This window comes from Pongo pygmaeus, chromosome 18 (genome assembly GCF_028885625.2).
Source record: "Pongo pygmaeus isolate AG05252 chromosome 18, NHGRI_mPonPyg2-v2.0_pri, whole genome shotgun sequence".
Taxonomy (NCBI): Eukaryota; Metazoa; Chordata; class Mammalia; order Primates; family Hominidae; genus Pongo; species Pongo pygmaeus.
In genome coordinates this window covers 58,679,108-58,705,259 of record NC_072391.2, presented here as the reverse complement: position 1 = coordinate 58,705,259, position 26,152 = coordinate 58,679,108, and the positions used below count along the sequence as shown (strand labels likewise).

Genomic DNA, 26,152 nt, shown 5'->3' with positions numbered 1-26,152 from the left:
ATTTTAGAATACTCTAATGCTTCTGAGAGGACGGCAGTAGAAATGGCCCTCCGGAGGTTAACATAATGCTTACAACATACTTGATACAATATTGAACACCAATAAAAAACCAGGTACATGTACATTTACTGTTTATTCATCTGCACCCCCATCAATACCTATGAGGTTTGTATCTTTAGTCTTGTTGTAGCCAATGACTGTTTAGGTCTGCTGGCAAGTTGCATAACTTTGGTTTCCAGAGTTTAATGATATTTGCCCCCCAGTGTTTGTGAGGACCCAGTGCACGTATTGGCCCAGGTTTAAAGACATACATCAACTGTGGAACCTGGGTAACTTATCTAAGTTATTTGGGGCTTAGGGTCTTCAGGAGAAAAAAATAAGCATTTGGAAAAGATGATTTTTCATTCTACTCTGGTCTTTCTTTTAGCATTCTATGATTTTAGCATATTATTTCAGGAGGTTCTCTCCCGGCATGTAAGGAAGATTCATGCCTGCGTTCCCTATTAATCCTGAAGTTCTGTGATTTATTCCCTCAAGTTTTATGAAGTAATTACTTGCAAGAGCTCTTTCTTGTATGAACTGTAATAAAAGTGACTTAAGAAAAACGGTTAGTCTTTGCATAAAATTAAGCAGAAATTAAATTAAAAGGCAGGACATCTGTTCATTTCACATCAAGCCTTTGAGCATGTTCCCAGGGAGCTGCAGATATTGTAATGATAAGAAAAATATGGAAAAATTTGATTTCAATAATCCACCTTTTCTGTCTTCATGCCACAGATCTACCCATTCTCTATTTTCTGCATGCTCTGAGCCAAAACTTTGCCAATTGGGACGCAGGATGTTCCATTGGCTGATGAATCAATTGGTTCAAGAGGCATTTTTTCTCTCCCTCAAAAGAGACTTATCCAAGAAAATAGAGAGACATGGGTGTCTATGTAATATAAATATAATAAAAACTATTTGATTATTAAGAATTATCCAGCCTGGCCAACATGGTGAAACCCTGTCTCTACTAAAAATACAAAAATTAGCTGGGCATGGTGGCTCGCGCCTGTAATCCCAGCAACTCAGGAGGCTGAGGCATGAGGATCACTTGAACCCAAGAGGCAGAGGTTGCAGTGAGCCAAGATCGTGCCACTGCACTCCCTGGGTGACAGAGTGAGACCCTGTCTAAAAAAAAAAAAAAAAAGACAAGGAAAAAAAAGAATTGTAAGGATTTGGTATTATCATTTATATTCATTATTTTAGTAAATCCTGAGAAGAAACCAGAACATACTGAAACAAAGTCAGAGGGTTGGCTTGAACAGTGGGGTAGATCTTTATAGAAGGGTATCAAAAGACTGTGTAAGAAATATGAGGCAAGAGAATCTAAGGCTTATTAATTACCCATTATACAGCAAGTGACGTACCAGGTGTCTTTGACCTAAGTTTTCTATCTAAGTCTTTGACATTCTTATATGAGGTGTAGTATTATGTATCCCTCTTTTATCTATTAGAAATATAAAATTTAGAGAAGTTAGTTAATTAGCTCAAGATCACATACTAACGTAGCTCAAATGGGGTTAAGAGGCTAGGCTTGGTGACTCACGCCTATAATTCCAGCATTTTGTGAGGCTGAGGCAGGAGGATTGCTTGAGGCCAAGAGTTCAAGACCAGCCTGGGCAACATAGGAAGACCTCATTTTTACAAAAAAAGGAAAAAACAAAAACTTAGCTAGAAATGGTGGCACACTTGTGGTATCAGCTGCTCCAGAGGCTGGGGTGGGAGGATTGCTTGAGCCCAGGAGTTTGAGGTGCAGTGAGCTGTGATTGCACCACTGCATTCCAGCCTGGGTGACAGAAAGAGACCCTGTCTCTAAAATAGAAGAAAAATAAATAAAATAAAAGGGATTAAGAGGTGATAATTAACTATATCTCCTGCCTTTTCAGCTTCAAAAACAATAGATAATACACATAGAAAGCACACTGTTTTCCATGGGGTTGGGAATGAATGAATATTCCTTCATGGGGACATGAGGACATTAGGAGAGTTATCTTTAATAAGCTGGATACAGAAACACTTGCCCTCATGTCCACACTGTATAATTTCTAAGATAGACAAAAAAGGGATAGTGATTGGAGAATATTCTTGAAACTGATGTAATTTGGAAGGAAGTGAAGATAGATGAGAAACTGCCATTATATTTTAAATAAGTAACTTGATGTGACATAATTATAAAGCAGTTTAGTTTTCTTATAGCTTTCTTTGTCAGACTATTTTCCTCTGGGTCAGGAAACCAATCACAGAGAAGGAGGCAGTGTTTCTGAAGAGAACATAAGCCAATTTTACAGATTAACAAAGATTTAATAATTTCATTCCCTTCCGCCAACGTACTCTGAAAAATAAAGATGAGTACACCAGGGAACTAAAATGGCAAAGAGAAAACAAGAAAGAAAAGAAAGAAAGAAAGAAAGAAAGAAAGAAAGAAAGAAAGAAAGAGAGAAAGAAAGAGAGAAAGAAAGAAAGAAAGAGAGAAAGAAAGAAAGAAAGAAAGAAAGAAAAAAGAAAGAAAGAGAAAGAAAGAAAGGAAGAGGGAGAGACAGAGAGATAGAGAGACAGACAGAGAGAGAGAGAGAAGAATGGCTTCAGGAAAGAGAAGTTTTCTTGCTAAGAACCCCGAGAATTCAGGTAATGAGTTGGCAATGGACACTGCTAAAGGATTAATAAAAAAGCATCTGCTGGGGACAGGTGGCAGCCCAGCAGAAAGGGAAATAAAGGCTTTTGGTGTCAGAAAAATAAAATGTAACTGAAAACACTCTTTATTTCTCTCTTTCGTTTTTTAAAAACAACTTGGTGTATGTGAATTATAATCCTCCCATTTTCTGCAAGAATTGGAAGTATGCAAGGCTTTAACATCCATGAGTTATCCTCATATAAAATTTTCTTAACAAAAGAGATGTAATCATAAGCATAGATACATAACCTGATTCTATAGATAGCAGGCATTCCTAAAAGTTTGGGGAGGAGAAATGTCACCTTAAATAGAGATTTGCAGAAAACATGACCAGAAGAAATTGAACAAAATGTGCTGGGAGAAGTTTCACCTCATCGGTGAACTATGAGATGAGGTGAACTATGAGAAATTTCCTTTAAAGAAACACACTGTCCATTGAGACTCTAATGTCAACAGTATTTCTGCCATTCACCACCACGGAGGTGAGCTCTTTCTGTTCTCCTCATAGTTCCACTGGCTTCATCGTTGCCAAAGGGAAGTGCCCATTAGGATCTTCTCATTCCCTTTTCCTCATAATATCCTCTTCAAGTAAAATTTTTACTAGAAATTTAGCAATTATATTACTTTAATTATTAGTTTATTTATTTATTTTTAATTATTTTAATTATTTTATTATTTTAATGTTTTTTATGAGGTGTAAAGATGATAAATGGATATATAAGTGAATAAATGGAAACCATTAGAACTGTAAAGATAGGGGGTTCTCTGTATAGTGGCATTGACAATGTAAATTTTAAATTTTTACATTAGCATCTATGCCCTGAGAGATAGGGGGTTCTATTGCCACAGGCCATGCTGTTATGAAAAATCCCACAGATGCTGAGCTCTGTGAGCAGCAGTCTTGGACTCCAGCTCCATTGAAGTTGCAGCAAAAGGAATTGATTTCATTCATTTTGTGGCTGCATGGTATTTTGCAGCATATATATGCCACATTTTCTCAATGTGCTCACGTCCCCATGAAAGAATATTCACTCCCTCAACCCCATTGAAGACAATGTAATTTCTATGCCTACTCTCTATTGTTTCTGAAGCTGAAAGGCAAATGTAAAACCAAAACCAAATGGAAAACAATGGCAGTCCTGGGATTAAGTGAGAGCTACCTTGAGGGGGTTAAGTGATAGCTATCTTGAGGGTCTTGTAGCTTTGGTAAATTTTGGTTTGCTGATGTTTGCCCTACCTTTTAATGTTGGCCTAAGATAAATGTGTCCAAGCTCCTAAGTAACTCTGGGAGATCCCAGGAGCACTTTCCAATGTGCTTTCTGTTTACTTTTCTCTTCTATTTTTCATTACCCTCTTGTATCTGACTATAACAATGGACAGGGAAAGATAACCAAACAGACTTATGACAGCAAAAGATAACCAAACAGACTTATTTACAGTTCTATTGGGGCATCTGCACTTGTGGCATTGTTGCTGCTTCCACCCGAAGTTCTCTCACAGGCACTGGGGGTCTTGCATGTGGTCAAGACACCCTTAGATTCAAGAACAAATCTGTGGGAGTGGCAGACCTTCATAGATAAAATTGAAAGACCTTTGATTTAGTTAAGCTGTTAGGTCTAAGAAGTTATACTTTTGAGAGCCCATTAACAGATTGTAAAAGAAGAGGTTCCCCAAGTTTGTCACAGAGCATCTTAAGGCCTTGATATCCAGAGCAACATGATTACTCGTTCTGTGTGAGAGCAGTGTGGCATCTAAAAACCAAGGCTACCTATTTTAAGTTAACCTTGCCTTATTTGGTTTCTATTTATAATATTTATATTATTTTGGATTCAAGGGGTACATGTTTGTGACGTAGCTATATTGCATACTGGTGGGGATTGAGCTTCTAGTGTACTCTTTACTCAAACAGTGAACATTGTACCCAGTGGGTAATTTTTGAACCCTCTACCGTCCCCCCTTTGAATGTCCCTATGTCTATTGTTTCCATCTTTATGTCCATGTGTACCCATTTATTAGCTCACACTTATAAGTGAGAACATGTGGTATTCGGTTTCCTGTTTCTGAGTTAGTTACCTTAGGTTAAGAGACTCCAGCTCCATCGAAGTTGCAGAAAAGAAGATGATTTCATTCTTTTTCTGGGTACACAGTATTTCACAATGTATATATACCACTTTTCTTTATCCATTCAACTGTTGATGGACACTCAGGTTGGGTCCATGTCTTTGCGATTCTAAATAACGCTGTGATAAACATATAAGTACAGGTTTCTTTTTTATATAATGCTTTCTTTTCCTTTGGGATTGCTGGGTTGAATGTTTGTTTTTTTATTTACTTAAGAAATCTCTATACTGTTTTCCATAGAGGTTGAACTAATTTACATTCCCACTAACAATGAACAAGTTTTCCCTTTTTTCCACATCCATGCCAACATCTGTTGTTTTTTGACTTTTTAGTAATAGCCATTCTAAGTGGTGTGAGATGATATTTCATTACAGTTTTAATTTGCATTTCTGATGAATATTGATGAACATCTTTTCATGTGTTTGTTTGCTACTTGTATTTCGTCTTTTGAGAAATGTCTGTTCATGTTCTTTGCCCAGTTTTTAATGGGGTTGTTTGTTTCTTTGCTTAGAATAATGAGTTCAGTCTCTGGAAGCAACTTGATCCATTATGTAAATTAAAACGTGGGCAGGTCTATCATACCTCTGTCTCATTCAGGTTTATAAAATATTCAAAAATATCTAAGCACTGTGACAGCTCAAACAATCCATTTTTCCAGATTCTCTCTCAAGAGATATGGTATAAATAAATGGAGGAAGAGATACATGGTGGTTAGTAACAGAGATTCTATAGTAGATAGATATCAGTGTTTCCACCATTATCTATGGAGAGAACACCTGGATATGGGCTCAAATATACCTACCTGCTTGACCAACATGAAGATGAAAATGCTCACATATCTATAGCAACACCAAATGGTGACATCTCTGAGATAATGCCCTTTGTTCTGAGCTATTCTCTAGTGACTATTTACAACCCTACTCTATCTACAAACACACACACGCACACCAGATATAGATGATTATAATGACCAGGAAAATAGCAATTAGCATTTTAATTAGAAACATAAGTACCAAACAGATTATAAAATACATATTTGGTTTAATACATGTTTGCATATACATATATTCATATACTCTATAAAGAAATTTTAAAACATGTTATAACTATTGTTTATACACATATTCACCAAGAAAGGGAGACATAATGAGGGTAAGAGAGAGTGAGAGTGAGAGACAGAAACTTGAAAGTATAGAAAGTCACAGAAAAGCAAAAAATATATCATCATGCTATCCAGAGATAAGCAATACAAATTGTTGGTTTATATTATTTGTGCTCACATAGACTTATAACTTCTTGCTTTTATTTCCAATTTGTAACATATTAGAAGCATTTCCTATCTTAAAAGATTCTTCCAAAATATAATATAAAGAAACTATTGAAAATCTTGCTACAGAATAAGATATTTAACTAGTTTCATATTGACAAACTTGTACCAGAAAATAAATTTGTTTATTTGGGTTTGATAATTGCAAATTTTGAAGATTGGCTGTTAAACTATTTCTAGTCCTACTATGCTGAAGAACAGATTTTTGATGGTAGCACTGGAATGCACCCCCTACAGAAGATCCCAGGAGCAACCTGTCAACCACCCTCTGTTTTCCTTTTACTTTTGAAACCACTGTATTGATTAACTAATTCAAAACATAATTTTTGTCAGCCAGTTATGTGCTAAGTGATCTTCTAGGTATAAAGGATGCAACGACAAATAACACAGACTTTGGAGTCTCTACCTTCTTGGAACTTGTACATTAGTGAGAGGATTGGCTTTTATAAGAAGCAAAACAGTTTGAGTTAACCAGAGAGAATGCAGACCTACATGGAAATCCACGCATTGAAATGTGTAAACATGACAGTTTCTCCATGTGGAAGCCATTTTGTGTTTTCTTGATAAACTAGGAAGCAAATCATTAGCTGATAACAAAGATTAGAGAAATCAGACTCACTTTGAATCACTTGGCTTCTTTCTTCCAGTCCTCTTATTTTGTTCAAGCTCTTTCAAGCCAGTCTGAGTGGGATGCACACCAGGCCATACGTGTCCTATTCTTGCTGGAGTTATGAGAGATATGAGTTCCTCAACAGCTTGCAAGCCGCGCACAGATTTGCTCAGGAAAAGTTGATGGGACTTACACTGCAGTCAACTGTGACACTTTTAACATGAACTCATATCTTTTTTTCCAACCAGAATTACCTAATCCTTTTAAAATGTTCTTCACAGAAGCAATCAGATCTAGAATTCGTATCTTTAGAAAAGCAAGATCCTCTCTCTTTCTTTTCTTTTCTCAAAGCAAACCAGGCACCTAAGAAGCATTCTTGCAATAGCCAGCCCGCTAAGCCATATAAAACTGAACGATTATTACTCGTGTCTTTGTATGTATTTTAACCTTTAAATGGTGATACTATCATTTTAATTAAAGACGACATTTCTTCAGCATTCAATTCAAAAAGAGACTGCAAGGTCCCATTCTACAATAGAAACTAAATCCTTAGTCCAAAAGTAAAACAAAGTGTATGCATGAAGGTAGGCAGGGTTGGGGAGGTTTCAAAATTTGATGGTGGGAGATTGGTGGTATTGGCGGGCATAAAAATGAGATACCTCCAGAGCTATGAAAGTTATACTAGCAAAACTTCCTTTATGATGCAAAAAATAAGACATAGAAAAAGCTAAAATTTCAAAGCTATGTGAGGAGTAACACGTACCAGGCAGAGAATCTTGGTCTGCTTTTTCTTTTTCAAATGTCTGTGCAATATGAGTAACTTAATATGCCCACTTTACAGACACCATGTGTAGATGCTGAGATCCTCCATCCACACAATCACGCAATATTGGAAAATTAAATCATATCGTATCATATATTTATACATATTATATATGATGGGTTTCACAATGTTAGCACTATTACATTTAGAGCTGGATGATTATTTTTTGTGGGAGGCTATCCTGTGTATCATAGTAAGTTTAGCTGCATCCCTGGCCTCTACATACAGGATGTCAGTAGCACCATCCTCCAAACTGTATCTAACAAAAATGTCTTCAGACATTGGCAAATCTCCTATGTCCTGGTGCCTGGTGCCTGGTGCCTACTTCTGTAGTACCAAGAGTATTTCATAGAAATAGTAAGAGCCAGACCCTTCCCGACTTTGCAATAAAATGCATGTGTGACAACATACAAAGCCATACTAGCAAAATCCTTCCCCTTTTACCCTCGTTCATTTTACTTACTGTGTGGCCCATCTTCTATGGACACATTTTTGAGTTCATTGGCTCTACTGAGGAAAGCAACTGATGTATCTCAGTCCTCTTTAAAAAAAATCCTAAGATTAAAGTGGATCTATCATATATAGATGTCACACATTGCTTAATGAACCTAGGCTCTAAAATTGTACAGTACATTTCCTGTGGTATCTGAATGCTATTGTATTTGAGTAATTTAGTGTTTTTTCATAGATTGCCCTTAGCAAAAGGGTGGGTTGAAATTGAACATTCCAGTGTGTTTGGCAATTCTATTAACATAGATAAGTTTTGTTTGTTTGTTTGTTTTTGGTTTATGTTTTTTTGAGACAGGATCTTGCTCTGTTGCCCAGGCTCCAATGCAGTGAAACCATCAGTGCTCATTACAGCCTCAACCTCCTGTGCTCAAGCGATCCTCCAACCTCAGCCTCACTGTTCCTGAGTAGCTGCGACTGCAGGTGCACACCACCAAGCTCAAATAATTTTTTTGTATTTTTAGTAGAGACAGGGTTTTGCCATGTTGTCCACAATGGTCTGGAACTCCTGGGCTCAAATGATCCTCCTACCTTGGCCTCCCAAAATGTTGGAATTACAGGCATGAGCCAGCACGCCTGGCCGACAAGGGGAAGTTTTGGAATTGGTGTATTATATCATGTACCAATCTTCTGGCTGATTATTTAATGTAAATCTCTCCCTCAAAGATTCACTAGCTATTGGACACAGTGTTGCCTTAGGGCCCACAGGCAGGGCCTGTATGTGGAGCATTGTGTCTTCATGCTTTAAAGTAATTTCTTGAAAAAATTTTAAAATCCCCTCTGTTGCATGGGAGCCTCCAGGCTTAACAGTGAAACCACCATTAATCTGATTAATTAATTCAAAATATAATGGGTGGATTGCCTTGAGGCTGAACCAGAACCCATATTGAGTCCAGTGCTCAGGGTCTCATATACTTCAGAGAGGGCGCTATCTGAGTATGTAATGCAACTGAATACAGACATCTTCAAGTATTTGCCTCTATTTCTCCTATGACTCTTTTGTGGAATACAAATATTAGCTAGACAGGACAATTATTGACCTAAAAACGTGTTAACAGATGTATGCAATCATGAACATGTATTAGCTGATAAATAAACCAGTTGTTCTTTATCTAAGGGACATTGTAAGTTTCAAGGAGTTTTTGATGCTCCCTATACTAATTTGTGTATGTGTCCCTATGCCACTTATTCTTGGGAAAGTGTCAATAATTTTCCTCAGATTCTGAATGAATAACACAATTTCCATAATAGCCTTAGGAAAAAAAATTGGATTTGGGAAATGTGGGCCCACCTTGAGCATCTATATACACTTACATGCTGCCCTTATAAAGGTATTTATCTTCCATGAATTTTTGGTGGCTGCCAAATTTCTCTGCAAAAGTTTTTAAGTTTTGTGGATAATTTTGAATCACATGAAAGCTCTGCATGTTCAAAGAAAGTCAAGACAGTTTAGGGTTGCAATGATATATTTTTTTATCTTGTTTAAACCTAAAAAAATATTAGTCTGACCTCTCCTTCAGAAACATCTCTGGTCTCCTTGTCTGTTTCTGAAAATATCTCACTTTGCTATAGGTGGCCTTATAGAAAGCAAGAGATTCCCTGGCATATCTTTTTGTAATCTATTGCATTTTGTGCATCATTTTTGCTATACATATGAAAGATCTTACTAGGTCAGTTAATGTTTGCTTTCTTAGACATTGAATGTTAACACATCATTAAGGAAGGTTAAATTAAAGTTTTCTATTCCAGGCCCGGTTCAGTGGCTCACTCCTGTAATCCAGCACTTTGGGAGGCCGAGGCAGGTGGATCGCCTGAGGTCAGGAGTTGGGGAACAGCCTGGCCAACATGGTGAAATCCCATCTCTACTAAAAATACAAAAAATTAGCTGAGCGTGGTGGGGCACACCTGTAATCCTAGCTACTCGGGAGGCTGAGGCAGGAGAATCGCTTGAACCCAGGAGGTGGAAGTTGCAGTGAGCTGAGATTGCACCATTGCACTCCAGCATGGGGGACAAAAGTGAAACTCTGTCTAAAAAAAAAAAAAAAAAGTTTTCTATTCCAGACATTTTGTGGCAATTGAGTATTTCTACTACTGAATCCATGATTTTTTTTCAGTATCTTTGTAAAAGATATGGCTTATAGAGAATTTATAAGATACATTTCATATTCCATTAGTGTTACATTACTAAATCTAAGATTTTATTAACCCATTTTTAATAAAGCAGAATTCTCCTTCTAATCCTATAGACTACCTGTGGTCTTACATTATTTGTAATACATTATAGTTAAGGTAGAAACCTGATTTTAAAAATGTGAATCTGAATAGAAAACTAATGTTTATAAAACATTAACAACAGGACAAACAAAATTCTGATTTGTATTTAATAGTAATTCTGTGCTGGAGGTACATGCAATCCCATTTTAAAGGTGATAAAACTAAAGTTCAGAGAAACACCCAAATGGTTAATTCTAAGTATAGAAACAAAACCCCAATCAGTATGTCACCAAAGCGCATACTCTTTCCTAGGATATTTTAAAATATTTCAAAAGGGAGAAGAAAATAATAAAAAGGGTCTTGTTGGGGGAAATAAAGGTCAGGAACCACAGGACTATCTGGCTGTGGTCTTCCAAACCCATGGAGTTTATTAAATAATAATTGACTACAAATTTATTATTAATCAAAGGCATATATAGCCCACAAGTCATAACCCTTTTGTTTCCATGAGTAAACCAAAGTTACCAGGCTGAGTTCAAATAAGACCATGCATATTAACAAAAATAGGAGGATGCTTTGGTTTGGTCAGAAATTTCCCCATTACATCTATGATTTTTAAGAGATATTTGAAATTTATGTTTTAAAATAGACCAAAATCTCACATTGTTATTTTTGTACACTTTTTAGACATTCAAGAATTTAATTTAAAACCAATACTTGGTTTGTTTTCCACTTATTTGACTAAATGCTTTTTATTTTCACTAAATACCACAAGACAAATTAAAGGCAGAGGTAGGATTAGAACCTGTGTCTCTTGTCCTTCAGACTAGTATTCTCATGATTACTTTCTCCTTTTCATAAACCAAGTACTAACCAACATTAAATTTATTTTATTCCTTTTGTCTCACTTTTATTATATATATATGAATGTACGTATTTTCACAATAAGTCACAATAAGTGTAAAATCTAAGGGAAGAAGACAGAGTGATAAAGAAAAGAGGAAACTAGCAAAACAACTCTTAGATATTTGTTTTGACCCATTTTGTTTAAGACACTTTAAGTTAGATATTCTTCTCTAATGAATTCAGAGAAGGTTCTTTACTAATCACAGAAAGTTATGGAGGAATAAAATAGAAAGGAAGAGAGGGTGAGAGACTTACTGGCTTATACAACACAACAGCTAAGAAACAGTTTACTGCTGACATAGCTGGATCCCAGTTCTCCTATACCACTTTCAGAGTTCTGCACCTCCATCTGTTTCCTGATGCTGCTTTCTTCTGTGCAGACTTTACTCTCAAACAGGACTTACTCATGCATTTTGAAAGATAACAAAAGTAGTATCAGGTTTAAGTGAGTCACAAAAATTGCCATGCACGATTTACTAGCTTGAGTACTTTGAAATGACTGTGATGAGTAGTAATGTTTAAACTAATAGTTGTGGAAAGAGAGGGTACTGTGTTGATTCAAGCCAAGTCACTGATTTATATCTGCAACCAGGAAACCAGGTGATACTGTGATTTGCAGTCTCTCTCTCTCTTTCTCTCTCTCTCTCTCTCTCTCTCTCTCTCTATATATATATATATATATATGCATGGAGAAGAGGTAATTCATTAAAGTTGGGGAAACAGGGCAAATACCTTTCCCTTACAATGTTCCATAGTAAAAACCATTGAGATTACATAGGCCCATTTGACAAAAATCTCCACCATAATAGTGGCTTTCTATAGTTACCCGTATTTTATGTAAGGTTAACACTGCCTGCTAAATGTGAAGGCTGCATATTTTATATTCTTAAGCATTTGGAACTTATCTTGCATGTCTTTCTCTCCTCTCCTCTCCTCTCCTCTCCTCTCCTCTCCTCTCCTCTCCTCTCCTCTCCTCTCCTCCCGTCTCCCCTCCCCTCCCTTCCACTGCCCTCCTCTTCTCTTTTCTTTTCTTTTCCTTTCTTTTCTTTTCTTTTCTTTTCTTTTCTTTTCTTTTCTTTTCTTTTTCTTTTCTTTTCTTTCTGTGTTGCTCAGGCTGGAGTGCAGTGGTGTGATCTCAGCTCACTGCAACCTCCACCTCCCGGGTTCAAGCAATTATCCTGCTTCAGCCTCCCAGGTAGCTGGGAAATACAGGTGCACGCTATCACGCCCATCTAATTTTTGTATTTTTAGTAGAGACGGAGTTTCGCTATGTTGGCCAGGATGGTCTCCAACTCTTGACCTCAGTTGATCTGCCCACCTTGACCTCCCAAAGTGCTGGGATTATAGGCGTGAGCCACCTTGCCGAGCCCCTTTTTTTGATGCAGTAAATGGAAAATTGTTTGGACCTGTTCTTTCAGGTAGTAATGATCACACTGATGATACCCATAATATCATTCCACAAGAGCAGCCTCTATAAGTCCTGTGTTTACTTTCCAGATTTTCCTTTTCTTATTATAATGTGTAGCTTAAGGCATGGAAAATCCACTTGTCTAGGTCAAAATCAATCTTCTCCATATGGTTTCTGCAGTACTTGCTTCAAATTCTCTTCAATTAATAGGTAATAAGTAGAGTATAACTCCCTATCCCTAAATCCCTGTAAGAGAAGGGGGTAATAATTTGCATTTTAACAAGTACAGCTTTGTACTAAGCATCTGGAATGAAAGATAATAAAACCCAGATGATTAATGTACAGATTGCCTTTCCTCAACTTTTCACCATGTCATTACGTTTACTCACCTGCATCCATTCATCTCTGTGTCCCCAAGCATCCAGAGAACACCAGGCTCTTATAGCAGTTCAGTAAGATGTAGTTTCTTCCCTTAAGGAAAGAGAGACCAATAAGAAAATCAATTATTATAATGCAAAATATTAAGTGTTTGGATGGAAGAAGTAGAACAAGGGAGAAGGACCTAATCAAGCCACAGGAAGAGCCACACAGTTTTTACAGAAGATACTGGGAGGCCCCCCACCATGAACCTCTTGTACTCCCACACATCTTTCTGCAAACGTCAAAATTACAAGGTCTTGATGGTTCTTTCACTCAGGCCACTTCTCAGGATAGTTTACACAGTTGGAAATTCTGAAAATGATAAAATATATTGGAGAAATATACTATGAGATTCTACAAGGGACCTAGTCTTATTCTATACAGCTAACATGCTTTATATGTTTATTAAATGTGGAAAAAATTGACTTTAAAGGTAACATCCAACAATACAAAAATATATGAACTGTGGGAAAGTGAATGATACTTCTCTGAATATAACTTTTGGAAGCATATTAATGTTTTTCACACTCAACAATAGCGGTTTCTTGAAAAAAATAATTACACTGGGTAAACACCCTAAATCCATTATGAAAGAATCAAATCATGTTTCAACTGAATGACAAACAACCTTGTTGAAGAAAGACAAAAAGTAACTTTTGAACATAATATTTACAGAAATGTAAACAAAGATTGAACTCTACTTCATGGGTTTGCTTTTCAGAGTGGTATAGGTTACTGCCATGGTTTGAATGATTGTGTCCCTGCAAAAATTCATGTTGAAACCTAATCTCCATTGTGGCGATATTAAGAGGTGGGGCCCTTAGGGAAGTCTGTAAGTCATGAACACTCTGCTGTCACAAGCGGAATTAATGTCCTTGTAGAAGAGGGTTCAGAGAGCTGCCTGGCTCTTACACTCACATCTTCTGCTAAGTGAGGATGCAGCATTTATCCCTATTGCCTGCCTGCCCTTCCACCATGTGAGAATGCCGCAAGAGGCACCATCTGTACAGCAAAGACAGAGCTTTCACCAGACACAGAATCTGCCAGCACCTGGATCTTGGACTTCCCAGCCTCTGGAACTGTGATAAATAAATCCTGTTATTTATAAATTACCCAATCTATGGCATGTTGTTATAGCAGCTCAAAGGGAATAAGGTACCAATTCTGACACTACTTTATGTATATTCTAAAATTAAACAAATTAGTAAGTACATCATAGATGTCTGCAACTTTCAAATTATTCAGTATAAAAATCATAATTATGTGTATGCGTGTGTGTATTATATGTGCATGAGTGTGTGTATTCAGAATAAAAATTATAATTGTGTGTGTGCATGCATATGTGTATTAGAAGTGCAAATACAAATTTATTTAAAAAGAATAATTTTCTTGGTTAAAATGAAAGGAATACACTCCCTCCCTCTCTTTTCTTATGAGTATTTACTTAGGAAAATGTGTAAGTTTCTTCTTTGTCTCTTTGAAATGTACATAAATCTTTTTAAAGGTAAATACACCTCTTGCCAACTTTATGATCTAGGAATATTTTTCTCAAGGATCTGGAAAGCAGTTTTAAAAAATGTAATCATCAAGAAAGATAGTGTTTTTATCTCCTAATTTCTGTGGTAGAGTAGGAACCTAACTTTCGTGGTCCCTTCCCTCCCAGTTGTAAAATCATCTCTTATATGGGAAGTTTATTTTTTCTTTGGGTAAACCTAATTAGTTAACACAGATAGTCACCCTAATTACTAAGTGAATTTAGGATGAACTATATGCAACAATCAGTGCTGTCAAGCTCTTGTTTGAAGACTAGGTATTGTTTACCTTGAGAACAAGTAAGCAATGAATTGTGTCTGCTTGGGTACATAAAAGGGTGGGATTTCTTTCAGTCTAGGCAGTCTTTTAGTAGTTTGCTGGGATGCACAGCATATTCTAGTTAAACACTTATTCAACAATACAGTTGTTTTCTTTCTTTTAAGGAAAAATGTGGAGGATTATCTATGTTACGGGTCCCTCTCTGTGGCACACCTTACTGTGTGTGCAGATTCCATCTGACCATTCACATCCACCTATGGGAATTGGAGCTTGAGTAATCAGTATGAACAGACCACCGTTAGGAAGATTGTTTTATTGGACGAAACCAGATTGCATCAATTGGTGTTATTAATACATATGTTAAAAAAGGGTTGTGAGAAAGCAGGTGCAATGAGTGAGATAAAACCTCTCTTAGTAAAGCAGAAACAATGAGAGAGAGAGAGAGAGAATGAGAAAGTTAGATTTTCTTGACCTACATCATGTTCCAGTGTAAACTTGGAATGGTACTGTGTCAGTTACTAGACACTACACCTGCAATCAGCACTTGGTTCTAGTAGAGACTGTTATCTGTGATGCGTTCTGTATGATGAATCAAGCACACTTGGTTAGGCAGAACAATAAGATCAAGTTGTTATAACACTGCGAATCACATCAGATAACCTTATTTTATCTTTCTTATTTTATTTTATTGTACTTTAAGTTCTGTGATACATGTGCTGAACGTGCAGGTTTGTTACACAGGTATACATGTGCCATGGTGGTTTGCTGCACCTATCAACCCATCATCTAGGGTTTTTGCTGTTGTTGTTGTTTTTCGTTTTTGTTTTTTTTGTTTGTTTGTTTTTTGAGATGGAGTCTCACTCTGTCGCCAGGCGACAGAGTGCAGTGGCACGATCTCAGCTCATTGCAACCTCTGATTCCCTGGTTCAAGCAATTCTCCTGCCTCAGCCTCCCGAGTAGCTGGGATTACAGGCATCTGCCACCACTCCCAGCTAATTTTTGTATTTTTAGTAGAGACGGGGTATCACCATGTTGGCTAGGATGGTCTCGATCTCCTGACCTCAGCCTCCCAAAGTGCCCGGATTACTGGCGTGAGCCACTGCACCCGGCCCCGTCATCTAGGTTTTAAGCCCCACATGCATTAGATATTTGTCATAATGCTCTCCCTCCCCTTTCTCCCCACCCCACAACAAACCGCAGTGTGTGATGTTCCCCTCCCTGTGTCCATGTGTTCTCATTGTTCAACTCCCACTTATGAGTGAGAACGTGCAGTGTTTATTTTTCTGTTCCTGTGTTAGTTTGCTGAGGATGATGGTTTCCAGCTTCATCCATGTCTCTGCAAAAGGACATAAACACATTCTTTTTTTAAAGGCTGGATAGTATTCCATGGTGTATATGTACCACATTTTCTTTTTCTTTATCCAGTCTATCACTGATGGGTATTTTTGGTTGGTTCCAAGTCTTTGCTATTGTAAATAGTGCTGCAATAAACATAACCTTATTTTAAATTTTGGCTTCAGCTGTATGCAGTTACCTCATGCAGTCCTGACATGTAAGCACATTACAGAAGAGAAAACAATATGAAAAGTAAGTAACTGAATGAAGTCCAGCATATCTTGTACTGCGCTTGCTCCATAAATAATATTAATATTTTATTATGTAGCTAATTAGTACAATAAAGCAGAAAATGATACTGATGATTATATAATTATGTATCTAAGAAACAGTACAGACACTAGCAAAATATTGCTAAACCGTTTAAGGTTTCCACAAGATGGTGATACAAAAAATACGCATGTTTTAGATTAGGAAGCAAACTCAGAAATGCTAAGTGACTTGTCTAAGATTATATACAAATGATGGATGAAGTTGGATTTAAATTCGAATCTGTTTCAGTAAAAGACAATGTCTTAATGGCATTTCATATAACCATATTGGACTCTGTCACCATTTATGTGGCACGGGGGTTTATGTGTTCTATGCATCCTGGATGGAGTCCCTCCTCCTTTTCAAGAGGTTAACCAGAATAGTCATGATGTATTTGATTGTCATACATAATTGTCCTTTTATTAAAGTAGAATTTTGCTCTTTAAATAAGATGAATGTACTTTCTAATCTCACAAATATATCTATGAAAGACACTCACAGATAGCCGGACATCTGTTATTAATTTGTAATGTTAGGTCTTAGAAGGTTTTAGAATGCATGAAGCTTGATGAGAGGTGTTTATATGAGGAAGCTGAGAATAAGTAGAATTGACCCTGGGTATCCACGAGAAATTGGATCCAGGACTCCTGCAGATATCAAAACCTATGGATCCTCAAGTCCCTTATATAAAATGGCGTATTATTTGCATATCATATATACATATCTTCCTGAGTACTTTAAATCATCTCTAAATTATTTATAAATACCTAATGGAATGTAAATGCTTTGTAAGTAGTTCTTATACTTTATTTTTCTTTGTATTATTTTTATTGTTATAGCTATTTTTATTTTTTTTTAATGTTTTTGGTCTGCATTTGGTTGATCCAATGGATGTGGAACTCACAGATAGCACAAGCTAGCTGTAGTTCATTTTTAAAAAATTACATTTAGAATCTAATATTTAATAAATAATTGATATATACCAGTCCCCAATAAAGTGTTGTACCCATTTTATCTCACAATATTTTAAAAACACCTTCTGACTGGGTTATTTTAACATTATAACAACTATTTTACATGTAATGCCAGCATTATACTATTACTAGTAGAAGCCAAATGTTATGTTCAGTAATCACATGTGTGTACACACTTATGTACACACACATACATGCTGATAAACATGAGAGTGCAGAAGAATATAGCATTCTGCTTTTTAACATAGATTTGAGATATATCATGAGAAGGAAAGAGGATGGGAATTGTCTATCTAATATTCAGCTGATCCTTATGTTCTCCGAAGACATGGGAAATTTGACATATACTTTGGGCCACTCTCCATGGCCTCCATCAATGATTGATTGTGAACAGAACTACATCTCTTTGAAACAAGATTTTGGTCCTCCACTTTCCACACCAGAATAATTTTTCTTCTATTTTTTCGATTCATCTTAGTTCCACTAAGTGCAACACTGGTCGAATGGGCAGAATGTGTTAATAAAGAATTGATTCTTCTTATAATGCCTATCAGTGATAGACTTGATAAAGAAAATGTGGTACATATGCACCAAGGAATACTAAGCAGCCATAAAAAAGAATGAGATCATGTCCTTCTTAGGGACATGGGTGGAGTTACAGGCCATTATCCTTAACAAACTAACCCTGGAACAGAAAAGCAAATACTGCAGGTTCTCACTAGTAAGTGGGAACTCAAAGCTGGGGACACATGGACACTTAGAGGGGAACAACACATGCTGGGGCCTATCAGAGCATGAAGGTTTGGAGAAGGGAGTGAATCAGGAAAAATAATAAATCAGTACTAGGCTTAATACCTGGGTGATTAAATAATCTGTACAACAAACTCCCATGACACGTTTACTTATGTAACAAACTTGCACATGTACCCCTGAACTTAAAATAGAAGTTTTTTAACTATTTGATCAAAAAAAGAAAGAATTGATAAGATACTTGTTGAAACTTCAACAAAACAAATCTGGATCTTTCTAATCGGGGTCATAATCACAGTTGTGCTGAGAAAGGTCACTAACAATACAACTCAAAGATAAGAACAACACTTTTTTTTCATTTGTATTACTCTAGCTTGTTATGTGTAACCCTGAAAATCGAGCGCGGATGATCTGGGTGGGGGTGGAAATTGTTGTCTTCCTGAATGCATGTAAGGAATATTAAATTTTATGTATTTACATGTCTTGCTCCATGTGTTGGATCTCATCCATTCAGCTCTCCAGTTCCAGAAACACTCTTCACTCCTCTTTTCCTTGTTGTATGCCCCTGAAGGCTAACTTCAGTGCAGTGCATCACTGGGTCCTCCCATGCTCTAGATTGTGGTTGAGTTAGATCAATGGGAGCTGTGGGAACAAATTCCGTATGAAAATGGAGGGTAATAGGAGAGTGGAGTTTTGTATTTATTCCCCAGATGGCTTTTCTGCTATAATACCTTAATTTGGCTATTTCCTTCTGCTGATGGCCATAACTTGAATGACCGTCTCCAATCTGCTTCTCTCAGCATTCTGATAATTATTGCCTCTGCCCGCTCCATCAAGCCTAGAGGAGATAGTATCTTTCCAATGTTACATGCTCTAAAGTGTGGTACCATCCCTTTTTTTTTTTTTTTAAATGCTACTTGGAGCCTTTAAAAATAGCCTCTTCTTATGTTCTTCTTAAGTTATCTAATTTGAGTGTGCCATCTTTTTATATCAACACCATGCCTGATAGACTCAAACTCATTGACACAAATACAAAATCCAAAAGTCCTTCTTGGGGAGATTGCAGTCTAATGATGGTGTAACTGCGAATGAATTTAATTTCCTGCTCTTTCTGCAGCAATTAGCCCAGTGCCAACCAGGCACCAATTACATGTTAAATACATATGGAATAAGTAAATGAATCATGAATGAGTAAATGGATTAATAAATTAATAAATAAATCATCATCTATATATTCCACTTCTATTAACGAAGGCACTGTTCTGCTGATATTTCTTGTAATTTATAAACCCAACTGCCTGTAAAATATAGGTCCTAGAAAATGTGCCTCCTAATCTATGGTGTTTTTACTATTTTTCCTTCCTAGTGGTTAAGGAACACATCCTTTTCATTGAGGCTTCTGAATAATTTGCTTTATTGTCTTCAGATACTTGTTGCAGATGAAAATCTTTCAATGTAATTAAAATTAGGTCGCTCAATTACTGCTATAAACTTCCAACTGGATAATAAAAGTTTTTTCTTTTTTTGATATTTGCATATTCTAGCAAGTAAAATTTGTTGTTGATGCTAGACTAATTATTTGTTATTATTAATATTCTTATAGTTGGTTACATGAATATGATTTTAGTATTGGTTTATAGGTCAAATTGAGATACAAAGTTATGTTATGATACTTCCTTAGGAATAAAATGTTCTAACATATGGGTCTATGTACAAATATAACTCTGAAATAATACATACAGTCATTTAAATACAATAAGCTATTAGGGTAAGAAAACTGCTGTGAGGCTCTACAATATAGCAGTTAAAGTGGGGAAGATCTGAATTTAGTATCTCCGCATGTGGCTACTTATATTTGTGTGACTTAATATCTCCTCACCCCAGATTTCATATGCATAAAATGGGAATAGCAACAGCTGCTCCTAAGTTATTGTTGTAAAGGCTAAATGAGTGAAGTCACTCAGCTAACATTTATTGAAAAGTTTCCTAGTCATAAACACTGTATCATCATTAGTATTGTTGGCATTTTTGTCATTGTTTAAAATAACAATGTCTAATGCCCTTCTTTAAATTTTTACTTTTCTTGACATTTGAAATCTGTAATTTTAATGTATTGTTTTAAATCCGTGAAAAAAGTTTGTACTAGTCTTATCTTATCCATTGAATGGGGTGGGAACCCAGTATATTCAACAAAAATGCAATAAGTTCTTTTTTCTTTTATTTATTTATTTATTTATTTATTTTTAGAAAAAATCTTGCTCTGTCACCCAGGCTGGGATTATAGGTGCCTGCAACCACACCTGGCTAATTTTTGTATTTTTAGTAGAGATGGAGTTTTACCATGTTGGCCAGACTGCCCTTGAACTCCTGACCTCAAGCGATCTGGCTGCCTTGGCTTCCCAAGGCTCTAGGATGACAGACATGAGCCACTGTGCCCAGCAAACAAGAAGTTCTTAATTGAAAAAAAAAGGATCTGGTGAGAGCATTATAGTTAGTATCCTCAGCATTAAACACAGTGCTTGGAATGTGGAGTGTGTATAGTGTTTCAAACTATCAGAAATATGGTTTATATATTAATTAATTAATTAATTAAATATCACTGTATAATAATTGTTTGTTGTGTAATGTACCTTTTGTAAATTTTGTTTTGAATATTATAAACATAATCTTGCAATTCAGAATATTTAATTTTAACATTTTAATTATTATATAAGAAGAAAGACAATTACCCTTCATATTCTCATCCTATTTTTCACTATTAAATCTTCTAAGTTACGGTCAGGTGCGGTGGCTCACACGTGTAATCCCAGCACTTTGGGAGGCCGAGGTGGGCAGATCACGAGGTCAGGAGATCGAGACCATCCTGGCTAACACGGTGAAACCCCATCTCCACTAAAAATACAAAAAATTCTCCGGGCGTGGTGTTGGGCACCTGTAGTCTCAGCTACTCGGGAGCCTGAGGCAGAAGAATGGCATGAGCCCAGGAGGTGGAGCTTGCAGTGAGCTGAGATAGCGCCACTGCACTCCAGCCTGGGCGACAGAGAGAGACTGCCTCAAAAAAAAAAAAAAAAAACTTCTAAGTTATATAAAACCTACCTACTGTGATTATTCTGAGAGTTATACAAACAGAGGAAGAATCTGAGGTTCAAAGACATTGGATGACTTGTACATGATAAGATACCTAGTAAATGGAACCAGACATTTAGTCCAAATAATTTATCAGGGTGCTTTTTTAGACATCATTCTATACAAGTTTTTTTTTTTTAGGTTTTATATGTATGAAATCATCTTTATTTGTCAGTGCATCTAGATATATATTATTTTTATAGGCCATTTAGTGCACTATTGTTTAATGTACCATATTTTGTTTAAATAGTAGAAAACTTAAAAACAAACTAAATGTTCATCAATAGATAAAATTACAACAATGTTGCAAAAAGTATTCATATACATTTAGTGTCACAGATGAACAAATATGTCTATAAAATAGACATGTTTCTGCAGTATTGCTAATATAAATGTTGTGTGCATTTAAAACTTGGCAAATACTCCTCAACTGCTCTCTGAAAAGGTTGTGTAAAGATGTATTATCAGCAATGATATATTAGTACTTATATTTCAGCTTGTCTGCTTTAATAGTAGGTATTAAATTATCATTTTCTAACGTGTTAGTTGGTCTTATTTGTATTCATAAATTTATTTAAAAATCCCATTGAAATACTGATTTAGTAATTTCATCAATATGGTATGGTTCGCAACAGAAAAAAAGTCTTGTTATTTATCAAGAAAAATAAAATTTGAGGACTATTTTCAAATAAAAAAATTTGGAACTATTTCTTAGGAAGAAAATCTTTGAGAGCTTCCACTGACCTGTTTACAGTCTGTAATTTTTCTCACTAGTAGAGCAAGAAGCAAGCAAATATCACTTAAACACCTCTTTTCAAATAAAATAGCATAAAGCGGAAACAAATAAAGTTCCCTTTCAGGCAGGTGCAAGCTGTCCGCCCAGAATATGACCTTTCTTCTGAACTTTCTTCTCATGCTATCTCAGAGGGTAACATATGAAAGAATAAGGATTCTGAACAAGAGTGGCGGGGAGCAGGGGTCAGATGCACACATCTAAGCCAGAAAGATACCAGACAGCCTCTTTACAACTAGAAAATGCCAGCTTCTAGCCATACATTTAAATTGCAATTATGAAAGAAGAAAACCTGGAAGCCACATTGATATCTAACTATGTCACAAAACCCCCTTACGCTTTATGCCAAAGATGTACCTTATGAAGTGTGGGGACAATTTATAAGTGAAGAGAGCAGTTGCCACACATTGATTTGCTGAGGAGTTGATCTGACTATATTGACACTTTGAATTATCTAAGATTGCCTGCTTAATTACATTATCTACCTAGCTTTGAAAAAGAGGAAAAAATGCATCTAATAAAATAGAATATCACCATCTGCTACAACCAGTTATGTTTCCTTTATAATTTATTTTAAACTTCTCCAAATTTGGAAAGAAAAACATACAGATGTGCTTTGGGGTTATTTTGTTTGTTTGTTTGTTTTCCTTTGGCAGGGATGTAGAAAAATAAACAATTTCTGGTTGAGTGTAATGCTGCAAGACACTCGTCGTCAAACCAAGTAACATGTAAAAATGAAGACGGAAATCTGAGTTTTGTGCACCGGCTCTGGAGTAGGAAATCGAAAAATCAAAATTGGACACCTGTTGTGGGCTAATACTAGAGGAGTAGAAGCCAAAATGCCCTTTTATGTTGGACTGACTTTGACAGGTCTTGAATCTCACTTTGCCCTTCAACTCTCTTCGTGTCAGATTGAAACAATTTCAAGAACTGAAGTGTGGTAAGTAGCTGGGTCAAAGTCAAGAACAAGGGCCAAAATCAAGCACAGAGGGAAAGTCCTACATTTTTCCACTTTATGAAACCAAACCACCAATGAGGCAAATGATCATAAGACAAGTTTAGAGCAACAGACCCGCCTCACTTATCTGACATCCAGCACAGCTTCTTCAGCTTTAACATCTCTGATAAAACTGAAATCAGAGATTAAACTATTGTCAGATCCCAGCCACTTGGTATAAATACCTTGTCTGCTGGGTCTCCATCTCCTTTGTACTCTTCTTTTGCCTTCCCACGTGGTCTGACACACTGTTATAAAAGGCAGGAGTCCAAAGAGAGAAAAAGACACACATTGAAGCAATAAAAATATTGATGCTATTTTACTGTTTTTGAAGTTACTATAAAGACATACATTGAAGCAATAAAAATATTGATGCTATTTTACTGTTTTTGTCAGGCACTGTGCTAAGTAGCTAACTATGACGATATGTTAACTCCCAGATAATCGCTCTTTTTAAAATCCAGCCCCAAATACCTATTGACTGTGTATCCATGGGCCAAATTCAGTTCTCTTTTTCTACAAAATGGAATTGTAAGTCTATTCCATTGGAAATCATTGTGTGAACCTTAAAAGGTAATAATGCTACAAAAAGTTGATTTAGAAGGAGCGTCCAATGTTCTAGGCTATGAGCTAAACTCTAAATTGGTGTTTTTAATTGTAATAATTACTCAGTGAGACAGATGTTATCATCTGTCTTATTTTATAAGAAATAGAAGTTCAAGGAGTTTCAAGTTACAATGAAAATAAATGATTAGGCCGGGCGTGGTGGCTCACGCCTGTAATCCCAGCCCTTTGGGAGGCCGAGGCAGGTGGATCACGAGCTCAGGAGATCAAGACCATCTTGGCTAACACGGTGAAACCCCGTCTCTACTAAAAATACAAAATATTGGCCAGGCGTGGTGGTGGGAACCTGTAGTGCCAGCTACTCGGGAGGCTGAGGCAGGAGAATGGCATGTACCCGGGAGGTGGAGCTTGCAGTGAGCCAAGATCGCGCCACTGCACTCCAGCCTGGGCGACGGAATGAGACTCCATCTCATAAAAAAAAAAAAAAAAAAAAAAAAAAAGATTAAGATGGCAAGGAAACCCAACCCAAACATTAATCTGAAAACTGCAACCCTAATCCTGGACAATATGTTTATCAGCTCAACTTTCAGGATATTTCATTGACTGTGCAAACAATAATTATATGCATCTTTGGGATGGTAGTCCCTGGCCAATGTCTTGTTATTGCCATTGGACACGAAGAGATGGAGAAAATATCATGCTCATTCTCAAAAACACTTTTCTTAAATTTTCTTTTTGCAAGTTTCAAAATATTGAATGTTTTCCATATTATCACTGATTATATTAATAGATATGTGGAAACAGAGTATTAATAGATATATGGAAACAATGTAATGGCTTCATGTAGTATTAATGTACTAATGGATGTGCCAAGCTATTATTGTCATTCAAGTTGATAGAGTATTTTGTCTTTAATGGCTTTGAGTGTTCATCTCCTTGAGAAGATTTAAAATCTATGCTGGTATTTTAATATAAGCCCTTCCTGTTGACTTGATATTTCACAATTAAAGGGAAACAGCTCTGTGACTAATGTGTTTAAAAGATGGTGATCACTGTTTTGTTGAATATAATAAGTCACAAGTTTAAGGCATCTGTGTTTGCTGACTTGAGTTGTCAAAGTCAATTAGTATTTAATTAGACAGCATGTCTTGATCTGTGATTTGGAAATACCTTAACTATGTTGGAGGAGTTGAGGAACTATAATTGTTGAAATTAATAGTCTATTTTTACTTTTTAGGTGAAACAAGTATTGCAGAAGTTTTGGAAGAATAGAGAGGGACAAACACAGAAGCAGAGAAAGACAAAGACAAAAAGAGAGAAATCATTACTAAATTGGTTCAATGTGGTGTCATTTCGCAGTACCTATCAGCTAATCCTACAAGTATAAGAATGTTTCCCTAAGGCTATCCTCTATCAAAATATGCACATGGATTTATTTTGTTTGTGTTGACTCTATCATCCATATTGCATATTAATAATTATAAATATATATTGGATAAATTTAATGTAATATTAACCATAATAAATTGATGAATATATTATCTCCCTTTCTCTCCACCTCTGTCTCTCTCTGCCTCTTTTTCTCTCTCTCTCTCTCAATTGAGTCCTGTCTTCAGGAAGAAATTATCTCTATTTCAGAAGGAAAAATCTGCGCTTGAGCTTGTTTTATGAACAAAAATTTCTTTAAAAAATTTATACAAGCACCATCTATGTTGTTTTAGAATATTGATATAAAATATTTATACACAGCTTGAAACAATGTTTGGATAAACTAGATCCAAGTTTGATACAAATAAACTATACAAAGTATCCAAAAAATGAAAGCCAGAACATGTTGGAAATAAGTCTCTCTAAACCATCTATAACTTGCTGTAAAACAATTTTCTATTATAGTTAACTTTCAATAATTATCTCATGAAACTAGCAAGTTTATAAAGTATTGTGGGCTGAATATCTAATAGACACATAACTATTAACATTATCTTTAGCATGTAACATGTTTTTTAAGGGTAGTAGTTATAAAATATTTTTCCTAACTGGTAGCAGATGTTAAAAATAGTGTTATTATCATCACAGATGCTTAAAACACTCTCCATGAACCGTAGAAGCACCTACCTCTTTTTGCATTGCCAGTTCAGATCTATCTGCACTGTTGATCATTGTGATATTCGTTCCAACAATTTAAGCTTAACCAAAATACTTTAAGGTATAGCACTGTGTCCAAATCAAATTTTAGGGAATCTCAGTTTGGGGATGCTATAACAAAAATACCATACATTGGGTCACTTAAATGACAGACATTTATTTCTCACAGTTCTGGATGTTGGATCATTCAATACTAAGATATTGGTAGATTCAGTTCTTTGTTAGAGTCAGCTTCTTGGCTTATAGATGGCCAAGTTCTCGCTGGATCCTCACATGGGAGAAAGGAAGCTCTGGT

The 26,152-nt window shown here is 36.1% G+C and overlaps 1 long non-coding RNA gene across 1 annotated transcript; it reads left to right on the top strand.

Moving 5' to 3' along the window:
* Positions 1 to 25,410, top strand: LOC129015801 (uncharacterized). Its single transcript, XR_008494668.2, has 3 exons — positions 1 to 113; positions 22,808 to 23,091; positions 24,950 to 25,410. It is a non-coding gene; the product is annotated as an uncharacterized LOC129015801 (long non-coding RNA).
* The last annotated feature ends 742 nt before the right edge of the window (positions 25,411 to 26,152 follow it).